At 40.6% G+C, this 24,457-nt stretch overlaps 1 long non-coding RNA gene across 3 annotated transcripts in view; it reads left to right on the top strand.

The window, feature by feature from the left end:
• The window catches only part of LOC113905155, a 97,486-nt gene that overhangs the window by 51,903 nt on the left and 21,126 nt on the right, over positions 1 to 24,457 (top strand). Inside the window, exons 2-5 of one of the 3 annotated variants that reach the window (XR_003514609.1) lie at positions 11,628 to 11,684; positions 11,783 to 11,849; positions 16,301 to 16,523; positions 16,760 to 16,877. This is a non-coding gene — a long non-coding RNA (uncharacterized LOC113905155). Of the gene's footprint in view, positions 1 to 9,707; positions 11,685 to 11,782; positions 11,850 to 16,300; positions 16,524 to 16,759; positions 16,878 to 24,457 lie in introns of those variants that run through there. The other 2 variants (XR_003514608.1, XR_003514610.1) reach the window with 2 other exon arrangements.

Below are 24,457 nucleotides of genomic sequence, written 5' to 3'. Positions count from 1 at the left end.
AAAAGCAAGAGATTTCCCAAAAAAATCTACTGCTTTTTGACTACGCCAAAGCCTTTGACTGTGATCACAACAAACTATGGAAAATTCTTCAAGAGATGGGAATACCAGACCACCTGACCTGCCTCCTGAGAAATCTGTATGCAGATCAAGAAGCAACAGTTAGAACTGGACAAGGAACAACAGACTGGTTCCAAATTGGGAAAGGAGTACATCAAGGCTGTATATTGTCATCCTGTTTATTTAACATATATGCAGAGTAAATCATGAGAAATGCCAGGCCAGATGAAGCACAAGCTGGAATCAAGATTGCTGGGAGAAATATGAATAACCTCAGATATGCAGATGATACCACCGTTAGGACAGAAAGCGAAGAAGAACTAAAGAGCCTCTTGATGAAAGTAAATTAAGGGAGTGAAAAAGTTGGCTTAAAACACAACCTTAAGAAAACTAGGATCATGGCATGTGGTCCCATCACTTCATGGCAAATAGATGGGGAAACAGTGGAAACAGTGGCAGACTTTATTTTGAGGGGGGGGCTCTAAGATCACTGCAGTTGGTGCCTGCAGCCATGAAATTAAAAGACGCTTACTCCTTGGAAGAAAAGCTATGACCAACCTAGACAGCATATTAAAAAGCAGAGACATTACTTTACCAACAAAGGTCCGTCTAGTCAAAACTATGGTTTTTCCAGTAGTCAGGTCTGGATGTGAGAGTTGGATTATAAAGAAAGCTGAGCATAGAAGAATTGATGCTTTTGAACTTTGGTGTTGGATAAGACTCTTGAGAGTGCCTTGGACTGCAGGGAGATCCAACCTGCCAATCCTAAAGAAAATCAGTTGTGAATATTCATTGGAAGGACTGATGCTGAAGCTGAAACTCCAATATTTTGGCCTCCTGATGCAAAGAACCAACTCATTGGAAAAGACCCTGATGCTCGAAAAGATTGAAGGTGGGAGGAGAAGGGGATGAGGGAGGATGAGGTGGTTGGATGGCATCACCGACATGATGGACGTGAGTTTGAGTAGGCTACAGGAGTTGGTGATGGACAGGGAAGCCTGGCATGCTGCAGTCCATGGGGTTGCAGAGAGTAGGAGACAACTGAGCAACTGAACTGAACTGAGAATTCTGTTCTTTTTCATAGTTAACAGTCATTTCACTTTGTGATGTTTTTGACCTTTATAGTGTCTTTAATTTTTCAACATTATTTTTTTCCCTTTATTTTATTTTCTATCTTCCAGGTTAGCTTTCCTCAGATTTCTCATACATAGTCTTTGTACTTGACAATATTTAAGTGTGTGATACTAAAATATTGACTGAAAGTTCTGAGGATGTGAAAGATGAGCTAGTCTGATGTGAGTTTTCCTATATGAGCATCAGGGTGGGCTGTCTATTGGGGAAATTTCTGATGTCAGTACCTTTCCAATGTCATGGCTTTCATCACGGACTGGCCATATTCCCAGAGAAGACTCTTTCAGTGTCCTGCCAGAAGGGTGAAGATCTAGCTTTCAGTGTCCTGGACTCGGAACTGAGAAAGATCACATGTTATCACATGGAGACATCACATGTCTCCAAAGCAAATATGCATACATTCATTTATTCCCCTGTTGATAGTCCTGCTCTCTTGCCCTCAATGCACTGATATTCTTCCATGCAGACCATCTATTTTATTTCATTCTAAAGATAAGCCATCACTCTGCCAGTTAAGGAAGGAGCAGTTTCTGTATTCCTCCTTTACTTGTGCTTATTCTCTTCTTGACAGGTTTGCAAAAGCTACTTTGTCTTCCAAGAAGGCATCCCCAACTACTGCAGCATCCCCCACCCCAACCTTCTTCTTCCTGAGGTTTTAAGCTGTTCAAGAAAAAGGATGAGGTCATCCCAACTATTGTGTGTCCTCTGTGCCTGGCACATGATGGCCCACAGTGAGGGTTCAATGAGTGAATAGATGAGCTCCCCCTCCCCCCCCCTTTTTGGTTGCACTTTGTGGCATGTGAGATCTTAGTTCCCCAACCAGGGGTGGAATCTGTGCCCCCTGCAGTGGAAGCCCAGAGTCTTAACCACTGGACTTGCAGGGAAATCCTAGTTTCTAAGTCTTTGATTCTCTGTAAATCAGATTACTTTTTAGTATTCTCTATTGTTTGATTGAATTCAACTTTCTCAGCTCTTTTTATTCTATCCCTATGTATTCATCTGCTGTCCAACTTCCAAAATGATCCCTTTTCTAGCTTTCCATATATTGAGTTTAAGCCTTAAAATATCCCTTCACTGATTGTGTTAGCCCACTAACAGAAGGGCAAGAGAGTCAAAGTACATGTTAAATCTCCTCTCTTCACACAGAACTTGCTTTTTATTTTCTATTTATGTGAAGTGTGATAATGGCTTTGTTATTGAATATAGCTTATAATTTATGTGAGAGCAATCTAAATCTGATATATGAAAGATGACTTTAATTACAATAAGCTTAAAGCAAAGCTCTCCTTCTTAACACTGCTGCTGCTGCTGCTAAGTCGCTTCAGTCGTGTCCAACTCTGTGCGACCCCAGAGACGGCAGCCCACCAGGCTCCCCCGTCCCTGGGATTCTCCAGGCAGGAACACTGGAGTGGGTTGCCATTTCCTTCTCCCCTTCTTAACACTACAGACAAGAAAAAATAATTTGGCACTAACCCAATGAAGGGGGATACATAATTATAAATCAAGATGAATATGCTTGGAAATACTCTTTCCATTCATTTCTATGCCCTTGCTAAATTGCAAATTGTGTAACAACCTTAATAAGAAAATTCCTAAGCCTGTGCAAACTTGTGGGAGAGGTGTGGTCATGCATAATCACACACTAAAATCTGCCAAGGTAGTGCATACTATGGAATTCATAATTTACATTTTTATTCCACACAGTAGCTCAAAGCCGGAAATAAACGTGTTCATGAATATGTGTCAGGTTAATTACTTTTTCCAGTTGTATCACAAGTTTAATACAAGCTTATCAACAACCTGTTGCTAGAGTAACCTATTTGCTAATCTTATGATAAATCACACACAAGGTAAATTAATGTTGCTCTGTTAATTGCAATCATTTTTTTCCCCCAGAGCTCTGCTCTTCTGCAGTCTTTTCAGAATGACTGGCTTCCTTAGCTAGAACCAAGCCAGACAACAACACACTGTAGCACTGCAAAACAAAAATAAGCAGAAAGCACATGTGGGCTCTTATTCAGTTATTCCATCTCATTCTGAAGTGACCCTTATTTGCTCCTGAAGCTATTGTCTACTCTCCTTTCCTTGATTCTGCCACCTCTTGTAGGTGGCCTTGGACCTTACAGTGGTCTTTTCTCACTTCTGTCCTCTTTCATTCCTAAGCAGTGTTTGCCAAGATTACTCAGACTCTCTTTACTAAAAGGTAACTTACAGGGACTTGCCTGGTATTCAGTAGCTAAGACTCCACACTTCCAAAGCATGGGGCCCAGGTTTGATCCGTGGTCACAGAACTAGATCTTGTATGCCACAACTAAGGGCTCTCATGCCGCTACCAAGATCTATGATCCCACATGTCATAACTAAGACAGTGCAACTAACTAAATAAATAAAAACAAGTATTTTTTAAAAAGGTAACTGACAAAACAACTCAAACATAATGAGCTTCAATAGGAAATCTTGATTTCCCACCTTAAACCCAACCCTTCACTTGTTTAACCATACATTAGTTGATAATAATAAAAGCTTATATAGAAGATTTATTTAGCTAGGTGCTAAATACTTTTCATATATTAACTCTTTTTACCATCACAATAACCCTATGAAATAAAATCTATTATACCCATTTTTATAAATAAGAAAACTGAGTCCAAAGAATTTATGTAATTTGCTCAAGCAAAAATCCCTGGTCAATGGCAGTCCATATATGTGAACTGTACCCTCATTCACCCCAGTTTCCCAAGCCAGAAACCTAGAAATCAGCATTAATTTCTCTTTCTCTTTCTCTCTATGTTCTTACCATCTTAGGCTAAGCTACCATCATTTCTCACCTGGCCTGGTGTATCAGCCTTCCAACTATTTCCATTCATGTTCCTTATTTTTCATATAACTGGCATGTGAATTTAAAGGTTCATCTAGTCAAGGCTATGGTTTTTCCTGTGGTCATGTATGGATGTGAGAGTTGGACTGTGAAGAAGGCTGAGCGCCGAAGAATTAATGCTTTTGAACTGTGGTGTTGGAGAAGACTTTTGAGAGTCCCTTGGACTGCAAGGAGATGCAACCAGTCCATTCTGAAGGAGATCAGCCCTGGGATTTCTTTGGAAGGAATGATGCTAAAGCTGAAACTCCAGTACTTTGGCCACCTCATGCGAAGAGTTGACTCATTGGAAAAGATTCTGATGCTGGGAGGGATTGGGGGCAGGAGGAGAAGGGGACGACAGAGGATGAGATGGCTGGATGGCATCACTGACTCGATGGACGTGAGTCTGAGTGAACTCCGGGAGTTGGTGATGGACAGGGAGGCCTGGCGTGCTGCGATTCATGGGGTCGCAGAGTGGACACAACTGAGCGACTCATCTGATCTGATCTGATGATTATAATGAAAGATTTTTAACAAACTTATTTCAAAAACTGACTTCATACCATCAGAATAGCTGTATAGATAAAGATGTATTAATATCTTTATGGTGTGGGCAACACAACTAACAAACCAAGTCTGACAGACCTTTGTGGAGCACTGCCCCCAAACAAAATAGAGAATACACATGCTTCAATAAAACTTGGAACATTTACAAAACCTATGTCATAGGCCACAAAATGAGTTTCAATGAATAACAACTAATTATTATCAAATAGACTACAGTCTTTGATCATCATATAATAAATTTACAAATCAATAACAAAAAGATCACTTCCTTGCTGTTTTCCCTTTACTCTTCCCCCTATGAAAGGGAACTACAATTCCCAGGCTGCCTTGGGCTCTGATAGCGGAAGGCACTGATAGCACTGACCTAGATTAGCAGGAAGAAAGGGAAAAGGATGTTTCTTGGTTCCTCTGGATTGTCTCTCTTGGCTCCCAGCTTCTGTTGGGCAGTCCCCTCTTTGGCTCTAACTCACTCCAGATGGGTTCTGCTTTAAGCTTGGGTGAAGCCACCTCCTTCTGTTGTCCCCACAGACATAGAATTGGTAATGAATTCCTGCTGTTGCTAATCTCTGGATTGCCTCAGTGTCCCCAGTTGCCTTCTCAGTCTGTGGCCACCATGGAATCAATTCTCTGTGTTAAATTTCTCTCTAGTCAAATCTGTATATCTATAGCTATATCTATCATATATCTATCATGACCAATACAACCCCCTATACTTAGAAACTATGGCTAAATAATTCATGGGGTAATGTTTAGAAATGAGGAATTACACAATCTATGTATCACCATTTGAGGATGTTGGTAAAGAAGTACTTACAGCGAAATTTCTGTCTTAAAAAGCAAGATCTGATGTTGATCCTCCTCCAAGTTTGGCTAACTTGTCTGTGCTATAGTCACCACTCTTTAACACTTTTCTTTTCTTTTAACCAATTCTGTATCATTCTTTAATTTTTGAAGCAACTGTCATTCTTTTGAAAACCTCCACTAGGGACTTCCCTAGGAACCCAGTAGCTAAGACTTGACGTTCCCAATGCAGGGGGTCCAGGTTCAATTCTCAATCAGCGAACTAGATATCACTCGCTGCAAATAAGAGTTTGCATGTCCCAACTAATCACGTGCCACAACAAAGGCTGAAAGTCCCAACTGCCAAAACTACCACCTGGTGCAGGCAAATAAATAAATATTAAAAACAAAACAAAACAAGCAACCCTCCATTGATACTATTAGCCTTGGAAACGATAGTTTCATCCTCTATGTCTGCCTCTGGCACTGACTTTATGCTGGTTTCTATACCCTAACATCTGTATCCCCTGCCTTGCCTTTTCTCCTGAATACCATTTCCATGTTTGCAACTGTGTATTAGACATAGCATACATTATTCAGGACATCAAATTTGACTAAATTCATCATCTTGCTCCCTACCCTCTAGAATTTGCTGTTTTAATTCTCTCTCTGACCCTGTCACTTTCCCAAACAGCCATCCTTGAAAACTCAGACACCTTCAAAGCAGACACTGCATTTCTTTCACAGTAATATCTTTTGTTCCAAGCAAAGAGCCTGACGTGGAACGAATATGCAGTCAATGTATTTTGAATCATTGGAAGAATCCACCCCCTTTCTAATTCCATATCCCTGTTTTGATTATCTTGGTAATGCCCTCTCATATTTATTCTCTTTATGTTTCCTATTTTCAATGTTACTAGTTTTCTTGACCACTCACCTGGAGAGAGGCACAGGATAGGCTGAAATTCTGAGAGTTAAATTATAGCTCATCTGAAACCCTGAGAGTGAAATTATAGCTCATCTCATAATAGTGTTCAACAAAAGCCATGTTAAAAGCAAAATGTTTCTAAGTCAGTTAGAAGGGTAAGACCTGACTGGGGGTTCTAAATGCTGATAACATAATGGAGAAAGAATGTGTTGATCCAATGGGGAGTTGGTATGTGGAAAAGACTGTAAAGGCTAATACACCAGCAGAACCCCTTGAAGTTCTTTCAGGATATTTCCCTGTCCCTGGACTCAGCTTCTCCCAGGGATGCATGTAGCCCAGTTGGTTCGAGTTTTTGGCATAGCTGGATTTAGCTTCTCTAGAACCACATCTAACCACTCCCTACATTTCTGGCAGTCCCAGAGCTATTCCTTCAATTGACCAGGCTCAGAATGTAAAAATTATTTCTGAGTCTTAGCCCTGTCTAGTCCTCACATCTGCCTGATTGATCTTTTTTCATTCTTAATCTCTTTCTCTTATTTCACTCCTTCCTTTTCTCTGCCACCCATAATTTATAAGGCACTCATTAAAATAAACCCATAATAGTCCTTCAGTTAGATCTCTTTGCCTCTTTCCACCCCTCCTAAGAGTCCTGCCCTTGGCACCAGATTTCTCATCCTCTTTTTTTTTTCTTTTTAAAAAAACTATTTATTTTTATTTATTTGGCTGTGCTGGATCTTAATTGTGACATGCAGGATCTTCAATCTTTATTGCGCCATGCAGAATCTTTCATTGCAGCATGTGAACTCTTAGTTGCAGCATGTGGGATCTAGTTCCCTGATCAGGGATTGAACCTGGGACCCCAGCATTGGAAGCACAGAGTCTTAGTCACTGGACACCAGGGAAGTCCTTATTTCTCATGTTTTTGATGCATTTCACTGTGTAATGCTGTAAGACCAAGGAATGTATGAACATTCCCAGCAGACTTTCCATCCTGGCATTTCAAATAGGCACTGCCTTCCTCAGCAAACCCAGTGGTTCACCTATGGCCAGTGTCACTGTGGGTTTCAGGCAGGTGGTATTTTCTGTCCTTCTGTGAACACACAGTGTTCACACTCCCCCCACTGCCTTTACACTCAGGGTGCCCAATCACAGCTCAGCTCAGTTCAGTTTAGTCGCTCATTCATGTCTGACTCTTTGCAACTCCAAGAATTGCAGCACACCAGGCCTCCTTATCCATCACCAACTCCCAGAGTTTACTCAGACTCATGTCCATTGAGTCGGTGATGCCATCCAGCCATCTCATCCTCTGTTGTTCCCTTCTCCTCCCGCCCCCAATCCCTCCCAGCATCAGAGTCTTTTCCAATGAATCAACTCTCCGCATGAGGTGGCCAGAGTATTGGAGTTTCAGCTTTAGCATCAGTCCTTCCAAAGAACACCCAGGACTAATCTCTTTTAGAATGGACTGGCTGGATCTCCTTGCAGTCCAAGGGACTCTCAAGAGTCTTCTCCAACACCACAGTTCAAAAGCATCAATCACAGCCACACTTCAAAGTCCATCTCCTCCTAAAAATCTCTGCTGATATTCCTGGCTGACGATGATTCATTCCTTGTCTGGCCTTCTTCAGGTGCAAGGACATTTAGATGAGATGGATTTGCCGTGAAGCTAATGGGGCTTCCAGGCTTCCCAGGTGGCACTAGTGGTAAAGAACTTGCCTGCCATGCAGAAGATGTAAGAGACGCAGGTTCAACCACTGGGTCAGGAAGATCCCCTGGAAGAGGGCATGGCAACCCACTCCAGTATTCTTGTCTGGAGAATTCCACGAGCAGAGGAGCCTGACAGGCTACAGTCCATAGAGTAGCAAAAAGTTGGACATGACTGATGGGACTAAGCGCGTGCACACACACACACACACAAAATGAGGCTTCCATTTGAAGGCTCCCTTCTTGGGACAGTTCCCTCCAAAAACTTTAGGCCTAACTTTTATTTACACTTTACTATTTTTTCTGAAAGAAGATCTTTCAAGTTGTAAAAGCCTGAGGTCCTACATAGTGTGGCTCTGTCCCTGAATTTGGGCAGTTAATTATATTCTTTCCTTTCCCTGAAGTATTTTCTAATTGATTAGTATTAAACAAATTTGTTTTCCAAATTTGGTGTGAGCTTCTTGCTACATAATGTTGTCTAATGTATAGCGTAGTAATTAAAAGGGTCATCAGTAGAGTCCCTCAGAGCTATATCCAAAATTATCTCTACCATTTCTTGCTCTGTTGCATGTTTTATTTCTCCACTTGATTGAGCCTCAGTTTCTTTATTTGTTAAGTGGGAATGATTATAGCAAGGGCTACATTATGACTTTCTGAGGCCCAAAGGCATTTTGCCCTCATGGATGCTTACTCCATAAAAAATATTATAAATTACATTTTATGGCTGTGAGAAAAACTAATGTCCAGGGAAGATTATATTCCTTTATTTTCCCTTCTGATTCTAAAAGAAACTTAAACATTTTCATGGACCTCTAAAAGCATTGTGGGTCCTAGGCATTGTACCTAATGAGCATAATGGATAAGTTGGTCCTGATTACAGTCTCCACAGAAGGTAAATCTGGTAAATAATAAATGAGACAGTGCATGTAGAGCATTTAATAAAGTGCATGGCACGTATTAAGTGCTCAGTAGATGGTAGCTATTATTACTGGGTTGGCCAAAAATTTCATTTGGGTTCTTTGGGTTTTTCCACGAGATGGTAAGGAAAACCCCGAACGAACTTTTTGGCCAACCCAACATTTTTGTTATTTGTCATTGTTTCATTCCTCTTTTATATCTTTCACAATGAATAACAGAAGATAAAAGCTTCCTTGAGCAACTGAACTGAACTGATGACAAATTGAAATTATAATGGATTAACCACACTTACAGGCATACAAAAATGGAGTCAGGTGGCCATTGAGAATCTGATCTCAGACACATCTCCACACCATGAGAACCTGAGCTCTATTTGAACTGTACCAGATCCAAAGACACTACCAGTTGTATTCAAAACAACACTTGCCAGCTGCAACCTTGTGGTCTCAAGGTCTCCCTTTGTAACTAGGCAACCTTTTTAGACTCCAAGCAATTCTTACTTAATAAGCACCCTTACTTCTTTCCAGCTCCAATTATAATTCTTGAAAAATAATTCAAGTAACTCATAGTAATCTTCAGTTTTCTTCCCTTATAAGCCATTTTGTGATCTGGGAGAACACAATTCAACTGCTTCTTGAATCTGTGTATCCTGCAGTCCTGCTGCTGCTGCTGCTGCTAAGTCGCTTCAGTCATGTCCGACTCTGTGCGACCCCATAGACGGCAGCCCGCCAGGCTCCCCATTCCCTGGAATTCTCCAGGCAATACCAGGCTCCTCCATCCATGGGATTTTCCAGGCAAGAGTACTGGAGTGGGGTGCCATTGCCTTCTCCACCTGCAGTTCTAACAAACCCCAAATTAGCACTTTTTAATTTCAATCAGTTCTCTGTTTCTGAAGCTTGATTAACAACCCCTGTTCTAGGAACTTCCCTGGTGGTCCAGTGGTTAAGACTCCACCTTTCAATGCAGGGAACATCAGTTTGATCCCTGGTCTCAGAAGATCCCACATGCCATGGAGTCACTAAGTCCGAGAGCCATAGCTACTGAGCCCATGAACCACAACTACTGAGCCACACACCCTAGGGCCTGTGCTCCACAACGAGAGAAGCCACCCCAGTGAGAAGCCTGAGCACCACAACTAGAGAATAGCCCCACTTGCCACAACTAGAGAAAGCCTGCATGCAGTGATGAAGACCCACTGGAGCCAAAAAAACAAAACCCTATTCTAGCTTTTAAGGAACTTCCAGAACAGATGCACATACAGCACTAGAAGAGAACATTTTCAGGACTGAATAAGTACTGCTGGCATTGAGCATTCAGAGGAGGAAGCAGTCACTATAGGCTGAGGTTTTGAGAGAGGCCTCACAGTGAAGAGTGACAGCTGATTCATGAAAGAAGGTAGACCTAGGATGTGTCATGGCCAGGAAAAAAGAACACAGGACTGGGTCTAGGAATAAAACTGGTTTTGCCATTCACTAGCTTGGTTTCTTTGAAAATGAAGATACAGAAAAATATAAATCTGTCAACATCTACTCTAAACAAAACAAATTTGGTATAAGAATATTAATATTTACAAAAATATAATTTAATGCAAAAAGAAGGATATAATATTAAGATAAGCAATTGTCTACCAGGAGGATAGAATCATCATGTACTTGTATGTATTGCCCCCTTGCACCCCCAAAAAACAGCCTTGAAATATGTTAATCCCCAAACTGGGAGAATTTAAAACATCTCTCTCAGATAATGATGGACCAAGCATTTAAAACATTGATAAGGATAATGAATAATTGATTTGAACAACAAGAAGGGGAAACTGAAGCACAGAGCTTCAGTGAAATAGCTTGTCCAAGACTATATAGCTAGTGACAGAGCAGAGATTCAAACCCAGGAAATCTTTTGTTGCCAGCCTGCGGCTAAAGTGGAATTATGCAAATGTATTTATATAAAAGTATTAAAAACAAGTCAACTAAGCATTCAATATTCAACTCAACAAGTTTGAAAATAGATAAACCCCCCAAAGAGGAAGCAAACAAAAACTCTAAACACCCAAAGCTGGTTCTTTGAAAAGCCTATAAAAATAGGTTTCTTTAAATATTGACAGAGAAACTCAAAGAGAATGAAAATATGAGAGAAAAAGATGTGAGTAAAGAAAGAGACATAACTAGAGAAATATCAGAGACTTTTAAAATTATGGATGAATAGTATGAAGAATTTTTTACCAATAAACTGAAAAGTTAAAGTGTATTTTTTTCTAGAAAACAAAAGTTAACAAAGTTGCCAAAAAAAAAAAAAAAAAAAGATGAACCAATACCCAGTAAAGAAATGGAAAGTACTCAGGACTCTTGCAACACTCCTTTTTTCACTTACAAAAAGAGAAGGTACAGAAAATTTTATGGTGCATATTAAAAAACCTTTAAAGCAATGATAATCCAAAGTTTTAGAGATTTACAATTACAAGCAGAAAAAGGAGGGGGAAGAAAGCCATGAACTTTGTTTTATGAAGGTTTAACTACCTTTTCACCAAAATGGGACAAGAACAATACAAGGAAAGGAAAGATGAAATTTTTCGAGGTAAAATTAACAGAGATCTTTTAGTCTGAGATCCAGTGAAATGTGTTTGCTATATGGAAGTAGAAGGCAGAGGGAATCTTAACTCAATGAAACTGCTGGGCTCTCCTCACTGACTAGCTTCCCAGATTATGAAGAATGAGGCATCAGCGTTCTGCATCATCATCCAATGCAAAGGTAATTTTTTAAATTGGATCCTTCTATGACCCGAAGAAATGAGTTTTTATTTCCCAGTGCCATTACTATTGATACTTTGCCGTTCTTCTTGACCTTAGGTAGAGTGGAACATGACTGAGCACCATTATAACCTCACTGGGATACCACACAGACAGTACTCTACAGGTAATCTAGTATTAGATTAGAAATTATTAGAAACTGCAAGAGTTTTGTGGGACCCAATGACTCGAAGCTCCTTCTACAGCAAAGCTTCAACTAGATCAGCTATTGCACAACAGGACTGCTTTTGATTTCAGCTGCTTTTGTTCCTCCTCTTTGGTCACATGCCTTATTCTTTCTATTTTTATAGTCAACAGTTGGCTAAGTAGCAAGTTCACAAAAGGTACTTGCAGGGTGTCATTTGTCAAAAGCTCTTTTAGTTTTAATTAGTTAATTTAGTCTTCTTTATGCTATGGATAAAAAGGCTCTTTGTATCAGAGAGATGGTACTTAATATGTTTTAGCTTTTCCTGCTTTTCAACAATAATCCAACTGATAAGAGTTTTAAGAGCCATTTCATTTTATAGCATATGTATATAATTATATAATTTTCTATTTACCTATGGAAGACAGCATTGAATATTCATTAGGAATAAAGGCTTTGGAGTCAGAAAAGATGGGATTTAAGTCTTGGCTCTAATAGAAAATGGTGTGGAAATAAACACACCCAGTTGTTAATAGAGGTTACCTCTGGAGGCCAGCAGGCACTCCACTTTTACTTTACCCCCTCTGGATTTAATGAGCATATGAACTTTTTTAACTTGAAAAGAAGAGAAGGGAAGGAAAGGAATAGGAAGAGAGCTAATTTTGTGATCAGAGGCAAACAATTCTGCCTCTCTGTACTGCAGGTTACTCATGCATTATATAGAGAATACTGAAGGATTATTATGAGGAATACAGGAGATAAATGCATATAAAAAATTTTGCACTTCACTTGGCACAAATTCAGCATCCAATAACTGTTCACTGTTACCCCTAGCAAAATACTTAACTCAATATTTGCCATATAGTAAGTGCTCAAAAAATGGTAAGTAGTCAAACAAACAAACAAAATATGATAGGTATTCCTTCTTTTTTTCCCCCAGTTTTATTGAGATATAACTGTATAAGTTTAAGGCATACAGAATAATGATTTGACTTACATTCATCATGAAATTATGACTACAGTAAGTTTAGTGAACACCCATCATCTCATATAGATAGAAAATTAAAGAAATAGAAAAAAAATTTCTTTGTGATGAGAACTCTTAGGATTTACTCTCTTATAAGTTTGTATATATAACATACCACAGAGTTAGTTGTACATTATATCACAGTGTTAATTGTACATTATAGGTACTTACTTATCTTATAACTGGAAGTTTGTACCTTTTGACTAATGTTCATCCAATTCCTCCTTTCTCTTCCCTCCTCTGATAATCACAATCTGATCTCTTTTTCTCTGAGTTTGTTTTTGAAATAAATTGTAGCTACAACACTGTTAGCACATGACACAGTGATTCAGTATCTCTATACATTTCAAAATTGTCACTACACTAAGTCTAGTTACCATCTGTCACAATACAAGATATTACATAGTTATTGACTATTTCTGCACACTATACATTTCATACCCACGATTCATTTATTTTGTAACTGGAAGTTTGTTCCTCTTAATTTTCCTCACTTATTTCTCTCCTCTTAGCCTCACCCCCCACAAATGATAGGTATTCTTACTAAGTACATTTTTAAATTTTATTTTTCTTGTTCTTGTCTATATCTGAAAAGTTTTCCTTGTATTTTGCTTTGAGTTATTTGCAATTGGTTCTTTGTTTTTAAAAAATAAAGGCCCAAATTGAAGGACAGTTTTTGAACTGGCCTAAACTCTTCAAAAGTGTTAATGTCATAAAAATAAAGATTGAGAAGCTATTAATGCTGATTTTCTGATACTTATCATTGAATATAATTAGTTACTAAATAAATGTAGAAACCCTGTGATCCATTGCTAATATAATATAAACTGATGTGACTGTCCTGAAGGATATTTTGGCCAAATCTTTCAAAAATAGAAATGAATATATCCCTTGACTCAGAAATTCCACTTCTAAGAAATTATCCTATAAAGATGCTTCCATTTGTGTGAAATGAAATGATACAAATAAAACAATATATTCTTTGTGTGAACAAAGTTTAGAAACTTGCTGGACCATCAGTAATGTGATACTTAAATAAATTCTAATACACTCAAACAATAGAGTAAAATGGACTTACTATACTGCTTTGAGTGTACTTTTCTGGAAAGAATTCTGAGAGAAGGGAAGTTAAGAGAATAAGGCAAAGTACAGAACATTGGGTAGAATATGCCCCCATTTGTGTGTGGGGAAAATGTATGTGTGTATGCATATGCATATATGCCGGAGAAGGCAATGGCACCCCACTCCAGTACTCTCGCCTGGAAAGTCCCATGGACGGAGGAGCCTGGTAGGCTGCAGTCCATGGGGTCACTCAGGTTGGACACGACTGAATGGCTTCACTTTCACTTTTCACTTTCATGCATTGGAGAAGGAAATGGCAACCCACTCCAGTGTTCTTGCCTGGAGAATCCCAGGGACGGGGGAGCCTGGTGGGCTGCCGTCTATGGGGTTGCACAGAGTCAATCATGACTGAAGCGACTTAGCAGCAGCAGCAGCAGAGGGCCTGGTGGAGAAGGCAATGGCACCCCACTCCAGTACTCTTGCCTGGAAAATCCCATGGACGGAGGAGCCTGGTAGGCTGCAGTCCGTGGGGTCACTAAGAGTCGGACACGACTGAGCGACTTCACTTTCACTTTTCACTTTCCTGCATTAGAGAAGGAAATGGCAACCCACTCCAGTATTCTTGCCTGGAGAATCCCAGGGACGGGGGAGCCTGGTGGGCTGCCGTCTATGGGGTCGCACAGAGCTGGACACGACTGAAGCTACTTAGCAGCATGCATATATGCATTGATTTTTATATGCATCTATTTATAGTTTATATTAAAATATATTAATATATATATTTGTGGGTCTTCCTGGGTGGCACTAGTGATAAGGAATCTGCCTGCTGATGCAGGGGATGCAAGAGATGCAGGTTCGATCCTTGGGTTGGGAAAATCCCTTGCAGTAGGAAATGGCAACCTGCTCCAGTATTCTTGCCTGGAAAATTCCATGGACAGAGGAGCCTGGTGGGCTGCAGTCCATGCGGTTGCAAAGAGTCAGACATGACTGAGAAGCTGAATACACGTGCATACCTATAGTTGTATACTTATATATGTCTATGTACATACTTTTTAATACATTGATACATGTATGTATTTGTAAAAACATAGTATACCTCTAATGATGCTTTTAAAAAAAATTGAGGATACTGTTAGCTCCAGAAAGGAAACTGAGTTACTGGGAGATAGAAAGTGGGTGTGACTTACTTATCTTGGTATGTACCATTTTGTATTTTGTGCAATGTACAGGTATTATGTATTAAAAAAAACACTAAAGAATAGAGACAATGCAGAATGTTGGAGAGTCAATATGAAATCAGTTGAAAGAAGTGAACATTTATTTGTTAATGACATGAGTACAAGCAGATGGAAAGAGAACTGTACTGAACAATTCTCCAAATATAGAGACCATCTACTGGAGAAAGTCAGACAAACATGGCATGTCCAAAAATCTGTTTCCAGTTTAAAGCATATCTTTTCATGGAGTAAGGATGTTCACATGATTCATTTCTTCATTTTTAAAAAAAAAAAAACTAAGGTAAAGGGGTTAATTTTATTGTATATGAATTAAACTTCAATTAAAAATATAATGAATTTTTAGGAGGTTAATAATGATGACTCATTCATACCATGGAATACTGCTCAGCAATAAATAGAAAGGAAGTATTGATACACGCACAAGTTGGATGAATCATCCAGGCATTGTGCTTATTGAAAAAAGCTTGTCTCAGGAGGTTACATGCTGTAAGATTCCATTTATATGGCTTTCTCAGAGACAAACTGTAAAAAAGAAGATAGTGGTTTTCAGGGACTGGGAGTGAGTGACTATAGAGGGATGGTAGGAGAGAGTCTTTTTTGGAGGGTGGATGATGGGATGGTTCTATATCCTGGCCATGGAGGTAGTTGCAGGAATCTATACATGTGTTAAAATTCATAGAACTTTACCTCAAAGGCAAAAAATCAAAATAGCTATATAATAATATATAAACTAAAAATGTTTTAGGTTAAAACGCACACATACACTTAAATGTGGGGGTTCTTGCAAGAGCTATCTCCAAGCTAGAGTTCATAACTTTAGCATTTAAATTTTGCTTCTATACCAAGAGTCAGCAGGGTTTGGCTCGTGATTTGATATTGCGATCATATTGTCTTATTCAACATGACAACCCTAACCTTCTCCATGATTCTCTTAGAAAGAGTCAGGGAGTATTTAATAATTCCAGAGTCTCATTATTACGGGAACACAGTGGCTACACATTGTAATTTCCCTCTCATGTAAATGCACCAGCCAAGTTGACATTGGTGGATGGTCATGACACACCCTGTAACACAGTTTTATGGTTCGTTGTTACAACACACCTTAGGTGCCAGTATGAAGATGACTCAACGGAAGTAAGGATTCCAGGGCAGTGTCAGATCTGAAAAAGCAATTCCAGTACCAGTTCCTTGTCTCACAGTGGCTTGGCAACTTCACCTCTCTCAAAGTAGAGAGGAAAATCAAGTCAAACAGGCCTTCCTGAAACATGGCGTGAAACACCACATGTCACCTTTGTTCCTGGAGGAGACACTAAACAAGTACTTGTTGAGGTAAACTATTACATATTCTCCCCATTTCTCACCTAAGCAGTTGGAAGTTAACTATCTTCTTGAAGACATGAAAAGAGCAAAACAGCTATCTGGCATTCTTATATTTCCCCTGCTGGTAATTCTCTCATAGCCTACTTATTTTACACATTTCTTCTAGACTTCAACACAAATAGCTCTAGGAAAAGCCACTTGTTATAGGGCAAAATGGGCTGATGGTTCGAATTATCCATCCACAGAAGAAGAAATGATCCTGAAGAGAAAGCTGCATAAAGTATTTCCTGGTTGAAAAGGCTCTGGAATCAGCGTCTAGAATTTGAATCTCAACTCTGAAGTGCATCAGCTGTGTGACCTTAGGTAAGTAACTAAACTTCTCTGGCCTCAGTTTTCTCTCTGTTCATTACAGGTGCTAAAGGAGCCTACTGAACTGGGGGTAAGATTAAATCACATAATGGCCATAATGCGTCTAGAAGGAGGCTTGTGTGTGTGTGTGGTTGCTCAGTTGTATCTGGCTCTGTAACCCCAGGGACTGTAACCCACCAGGCTCCTCTGTCCATAGAATTCTCCAGGCAGAAATACTGGAGTGGGTTGCCATTTCTTCTCCAGGAGATCCTCCTGACCCAGGGATCAAACCTGTGTTTCCTACGTCTCCTGCATTGGCAGGCAGATTCTTTACCAGTGCACCACCTGAGAAGCCCAGTAAATGGCTTAGAGAGGCTTAATGCATATTCAGGACCTGTGAACCATTTTCACATGCTAAGTCATTAATGCGACCAGGAAGGGGTGGAACTTTCCAGGAAGGTGTTTAAATTCCTTTTGCTGCCCAGTTCGTCTAATGTGTTTAGGGTGACCTACAACAGGGGCTGCTGCCTGCTTCCCTGTTGGCATGGTGTCCTGTTCCCTCATGTCCTTTTCTGATCTGCCAATCAATCTGGAAATCTAATCATCCCTGAGTTTTTAGTGACTTTGACTTCTCCACTTAGAGAATGATGGTGTAAGTAGTGTACCTTAGGCTGGGAGCAGCTGGGGCCAATCAGCAGTCTTCAGGTAGCACCTCTTACCACACAAGTCAGCCCCAAAGCCTGGGCTATGACCCCTTTGTGAACTGGCCACCACCTTGCGCTCCCTTCTCATGGTCCAGGGTCCTTCTACACATTGATGATACTCATCTTTCTGCTTCCCTTCCTTTTCTCTCCTTCCCTCCCAGACCAGAGTGGAATCAGTTCAGTTGTTCAGTCATGTCCGACCTTTGCGACCCCATGAACTGCAGCATGCCAGGCCTCCCTGTCCATCACCAACTCTCAGAGTCCACCCAAACCCAATCCAACCATCTCATCTTCTGTCATCCCCTTCTCCTCCTGCCCTCAATCTTTCCCAGCATCAGGGTCTTTTCCAATGAGTCAGCTCTTCGCATGAGGTGGCCAAAGTATTGGAGTTTCAGCCTCAGTATCAGTCCTTCCAGTGAACACCCAGGACTGATCTCCTTTAGGATGGACTGGTTGGATCTCCTTGCAGTCCAAGGGACTCTCCAACACCACAGTTCAAAAGCATCAATTCTTTGGCCCTCAGCTTTCTTTATAGTCCAACTCTCACATCCATACATGACCACTGGAAAAACCATAGCCTTGACTAGATGGACCCGTGTTGGCAAAGTAATGTCTCTGCTTTTTAATATGCTATCTAGGTTGGTCATAACTTTCCTTCCAAGGAGTAAGTGTCTTTTAATTTCATGGCTGTGGTCACCATCTGCAGTGATTTTGGAGCCCAGAAAAATTAAGTCTGACACTGTTTCCACTGTTTCCCCATCTATTTGCCATGAAGTGACGGGACCGGATACCATGATCTTAGTTTTCTGGATGTTGAGCTTTAAGCCAACTTTTTCACTCTCCTCTTTGACTTTCATCAAGAGGCTTTTCAGTTCCTCTTCACTTTCTGCCATAAGGGTGGTGTCATCTGCATATCTGAGGTTATTGATATTTCTCCTGGCAATCTTGATTCCAGCTTGTGCTTCTTCCAGCCTGTGCTTCTTCCAGCCCAGTGTTTCTCATGATATACTCTGCATATAAGTTAAATAAGCAGGGTGACAATATACAGAACTTGACGAACTCCTTTTCTTATTTGGAACCAGTCTGTTGTTCCATGTCCAGTTCTAACTGTTGCTTCCTGATCTGCATACAGATTTCTCAAGAGGCAGGTCAGGTGGTCTGGTATTCCCATCTCTTGAAGAATTTTCCACAGTTTATTGTGATCCACACAGTCAAAAGCTTTGGCATAGTCAATAAAGCAGAAATAGATGTTTTTCTGGAACTCTCTTGCTTTTTCCATGATCCAGCAGATGTTGGCAATTTGATCTCTGCTTCCTCTGCCTTTTCTAAAACTTGAACTTCAGCTTGAACATCTGGAAGTTCACGGTTCATGTGTTGCTGAAGCCTGGCTTGGAGAATTTTAAGCATTACTAGTATGTGAAATGAGTGCAATTGTGCAGTAGTTTGAACATTCTTTGGCACTGCCTTTCTTTGGGATTGGAATGAAAACTGACCTTTTCCAGTCCTGTGGCCACTGCTGAGTTTTTCAAATTTGCTGGCATATTGAGTGCAGCACTTTCACAGCATCGTCTTTCAGGATTTGAAATAGCTCAGCTGGAATTCCATCACCTCTACTAGCTTTGTTCATAGTGATGCTTCCTAATAATAGAATGGAATAGGGCTCATTAAAGCCTTATAGGGATAGTGCCAATGAAGAACTTTCCAGATCTGGACTTGGTCCAGAGAAGACTCATTAATAAAGATCAACTGGGAACTTCCCTGGCAGTTCAGTGGCTAAGATTTCACCTTCCAATGCAAGGAGTGTGGGGCTCAATGCCTAGTCGGGAAGCTAAGATCCCACATGCCTTGCAACCAAAAAACCAAAATTTAAAACAGAAGCAATGTTGAACAAATTCAATAAGAACTTTAAAAAGGGTCCACATCAAAAAAAAAAAAAAACAAGAATCTTAAAAAGATTGACTGTACACTCTGGGAGCCTATAGGTAACTGCTGCTTCCATTGATGTTTACTATTTATTGCTTCCTCATAATCTTTGGGAGAAGGCAATGGCAACCTACTCCAATACTCTTGCCTGAAAAATCCCATGAACGGAGAAGCCTGGTAGGCTGCAGTCCATGGTGTCACAAAGAGTCTAACACAACTGAGTGACTTCACTTTCACTTTTCACTTTTATGCATTGGAGAAGGAAATTGCAACCCACTGCAATACTCTTGCCTGGAGAATCCCAGGGACGGCAGAGCTTGGTGGGCTGCTGTCCATGGGGTCACACAGAGTCGGACACGACTGAAGCCACTTAGCAGCAGCAGCAGCAGCGTAATCTTTGAGTGGCTATCTTGCCAATTTAGGAAGGCTGAGGAAAAATTAATTTGCCAACAAAAGTCCTTCTAGTTAAGGCTATGGTTTTTCCAGTAGTCATGTATGGATGTGAGAGTTGGACTGTGAAGAAAGCTGAGTGCTGAAGAATTGATGCTTTTGAACTGTGGTGTTGGAGAAGACTCTTGAGAGTCCCTTGGACTGCAAGGAGATCCAACCAGTCCATTCTGAATGAGATCAGTCCTGGGTGTTCTTAGGAAGGAATGATGCTAAAGCTGAAACTCCAGTATTTTGGCCACCTCATGCGAAGAGTTGACTCATTGGAAAAGACTCTGATGCTGGGAGGGACTGGGGGCAGGAGGAGAAGGGAACAACAGAGGATGAGATGGCTGGATGGCATCACCAACTCGATGGACATGAGTTTGAGTGAACTCCAGGAGTTGATGATGGACAGGGAGGCCTGGCATGCTGCAATTCAGGGGGTCGCAAAGAGCCCAACATGACTGAATGACTGAACTGAACTGAAGGAAAAATTCCTATAAATGTTATTTTCTACCACATGATATATTTACTATTTGGCTTGAAATTTTGATTTTTGTGTTTCTTATAAAAATATAAATAAAATCACTACTGTTTTCAGGCCAAACACAGATTATTGTACAACAGTCTACTGTGTATAAGAAGAGTATCACACAAGTTGGAAGGGTTAATTCTAGAAGAATTTGACACAACACTATAATAATACAGTATTAATAACGGAACTAGGAATGAAAAAGGAATCCATTAAGTCTTCGGAATCTGTGAATATGCAATGGTACACAGCAAGGGGGAATGAAGGATGCAGATGGAATGAAGATTGCCAAGGGGCTGACTTCAAAGAACTGATATTTTCCTGATTATCTGGTTCAGCTACATGAAATCACAAATCCAGGGAGGCAGGAAAGAAAGTTAGGCAGAAATTTGAAAGAGCTTTACAGGAAACCCTGCTCCTCTTCTCAGCAGATTTCTCCAGCTATTGTTCTATTAGTCTCTCTCCCTTCATTGCTTAACTTATTGAAAGAATTGTCTATGTTCTCTGCCCAGACTTTCCTCACTTCTCATTCATGACTTAATCTATGATGTTTTTGCCTTTACGTTGTATTGAAATTGTGTTTCCCAAGGTCACCAATTACCTCCTTGTAGCTAAATCCAGTGACTATTTTTTGCCTTCTTCTCTTAGAGATCTCTGATAACTCCTCTGTCATAAGATAATTTTACTTATTCTGATTTGTGTGGTTTTACACTTCCCCATTTCTCCTTCAGCCTCTCTGGATGTTCCTCCTGGAGGTCAGTGCTTCCCTTGCCTTTCCCCTAAATAATACTTATGATTGGCCTTCCACTTCTTCTACAGACTATTAAAAATCATCTACATTCACTATCTCAATGAGAAAGCATATGTTGATGACTCCTAAATATTAAATATCTTCCAGCCCAAAGTTTCCACCTGAGTTTCCAATCTTCATATCCATGTGCCTTCTGAAACCTCCACTTGGTTGTTTCAAAAACAGCTTCATTTTAGACTCTGATACTCCAGTATGGGTGCAAATGGTTTATTTTGGGGGGAGGTGATCTCTGGAGGCCTTCTAAGGGAATGAGACAGGAAAAAAAAGAGAATCAGCAGAGGATGTGTCAACGAACAGCTATTGTGGTTGATACCTGAGGCTTAGTCTCATGGGACCCTCTAAACCCTGGATGGAAGATGCCTCAGAAATGGTGTGTAGAAAAACAAGAAAAATTCCCTTGCAGTCCAGTGGTTAGGACTCCGAGGGCCCAAGTTCCATCTCTGATGGGGGAACCGAGATCACAAAAGCTGTGCGGTGGAGGCAAAAGGAGAAAGATAGCTAAGATTGTGATTCATCAGTTCCTGTACCTCACTGTGGTTGGTCACTCTTGGGACATCAACTCCCTGAAACTTTGTAGCTGACTACATGTGCCCTGAAGCAAAACTCACTTTAGTGAGCAAGGAATGACCACAGGCAGAGAGATGCAGATGCTTTCTTCACATACAGGAACTTATTGTTCAGTCCCTAAGTCATGTCTAACTGTTTGTGACCCTGTGGATGTCAGGCTTTCCTTTCCTACACTATCTCCCAGAATTTGCTCAAATTCATGTCTTTGAATAGTAGGCTTCAGGGACATGACTAGGTCATTGCCAGTGTCCACTACACACCTCAAGTCAACCTGTCCCAAACTGAATTCCAGATCTTAGACTCAAATCTTAGACTCAAATCTTAGACTCAGATCTTCCTTCTGGGTCCCCCATTTCAATAGATGACCTGACTATCAACCTAGTGTCCAAGCCAGAGACTTGAGCAATCTCAGTAGCAGGCTAAAGTCCCCCCTCTCCTTTCCTACACCATCCACATATCATGTCCTGTCAATTCTACCTTCTAGAATTTTCTCGAATCTGCCCTCTTGTACATTCCACAGCCAATACATGATCTCAGAGGACCATTGTCTCTTTCTTGGATAGCTACATAGATCCTGCTTTGGAGTTTTAATCTCCTATCTCCAGACTTTGTCTTTCTCAATCTGTTTTCAACATAGCAACCAGAGTGGCCTCCAGAAACAAATTCAATCATGCCACTTTCCTGCTAAAAATTATTCAATGACTATTTCCATAAAGGTAGAGGTCATACTTTGTAATATGGTTTGCTAGACTTTCCGTGATATTGCATTTGTTTACCCCTTTAACCTCAAGCCACATCCCTTTCCTGTTCATTTATTCCCTAAAAAACACAGAAACAAAAACATTTCTCTCCTTCACCCCTGCATGTAACTTTATATTCTCAGTGCTGTCAAATATGCCATATGCTCTCCAGCCCCTGGGACTTTGCTCATTCCGTCATCCATTCCGTCGTCATCCAACGACATTAAGTCCTGTCGTTCCTGAGATCACAATTCCAGGTTGATTCTTTTAGGAAGTCTTCCCTGATTTCCTCCAGTGTAAGATTAGTTAGGGTTTCCTGGGTAGCTCAGCTGGTAAAGAATCCACCTGCAATGCAGGAGACCCCGATTTGATTCCTGTGTTGGGAATTTCCCCTGGAGAAAGGATAGGCTACCCGGTCCAGTATTTTTGGGCTTCCGTGGTGGTAAAGAATGGTAAAGAATCTGTCTACAATGCCAGAGACCTGGGTTCGATCCCTGAGTTGGGAAGATTCCCCTGGAGAAGGGCATGGCAACCCATTCTAGTATTCTTGCCTGGAGAATCCCCAGGGACAGAAGAACCTGGTAGGCTATTGTCCACCAGGGGTCGCAGAGTCAGACATGACTGAGCGACTAAGCACAAACGCACAGAAGCTTAGTACCCTATGTGTCCTCAGTTTGGTATTTCTCACACTGAATTGTAGGCTGTTTACCGGCTAGATTCAGCTCCCTCCTCCAATAACAAAAGCTCTATTAAATAGGTCTTTTAGGTGGATCTAATAGGTAGATTAGGTGTCATCAGCACATTGCACGGTGTGGCACATAGTAGAAAATAATACATATTTGTTGAAAAACATCTCTCCATGCTATGGCAAAGCAATAAATTTGTAAACTTGGCTGGCTGTTGACTCTTTTCCAAATGCCTGAAATCTGAGAGCCAATGCAGTTTTTGTATCTGAATATCACATAGCAAAGAGAGGCCTCTCTTTGAAGTCAGTGGGCCCGAAGAGAGTCTGCTATCAATAGACCTACCTCCCACCTGCTGCTGGAGGAATTTATCACAACTCTGAAGAGTATCCAAGAAGATATGTCTCCCAGAAAATTCAAACCACTGATCTTTCCAGAGCCCCTCCTTTTAGGAACCCAGTACAAAATCAGTCTATTCATCTTTCTGGTAATGATTTTTTTCCCTCCTCAAAGCACTCAATTCACTTTCCATCACTGGCATGTAATCCAGAAATAATAGAGGTCAGTCTAGTACAACTCATTTCCAAAAAGGGAAAGTGCCAACACCCCGAAAGAAAAGCTCTGAATTAAGTATTCCCGAAAATAAATCAGAGGATATGAAAAGACCTATTCAGCAGATCATACCTTTTTTTTATTGTTTATTATAAACATATCCCCCAATAGAAAGAGTTAGATTTGAAAACAGCGTTCTGGGACAGTCTTTATAATTATATCGTGGGTTTCAAATCTGAACATTTCTTCTTATTCTGTTTTCTAATAAAATTCTACTCAGGGATGCTAATATTTAAGCCATTTTTAAAACCCCTAAACTCCCACTTTGTGGTGTGTATAGTCAAAAACAATGACCAGAGACCCTGTGAACAAGTAACATAAGTGAGAAATAAACCTTTGTTATTTTAGCCACAGGTTGGAAGGCTTTTATGTGTGTGTGATTTCTTTAATTACTTTTTTATTGGCTGCTCTGGGTCTCTGTTGGCACCTGCGGGCTTAGTTGCCCCATGGCATGTGGGATCTTAGTTCCCCAAGCAGGGATCAAACCCGCGTTCCCTGCAAGTTAGATTCTTAACCACTGGGCCACCAGGGAAGTTCCTTGAGGGGGGTTTTGTTCCTATAGAAGAAGTGATTATTTCCTTTCAGCCCTCTGAA

The sequence above is a fragment of the Bos indicus x Bos taurus genome, chromosome 2, assembly GCF_003369695.1.
Source record: "Bos indicus x Bos taurus breed Angus x Brahman F1 hybrid chromosome 2, Bos_hybrid_MaternalHap_v2.0, whole genome shotgun sequence".
In the NCBI taxonomy this organism is placed as follows: domain Eukaryota; kingdom Metazoa; phylum Chordata; class Mammalia; order Artiodactyla; family Bovidae; genus Bos; species Bos indicus x Bos taurus.
The sequence above is the reverse complement of the archived record's forward strand: the minus strand, read 5'-3'. Positions and strand labels throughout refer to the sequence as shown.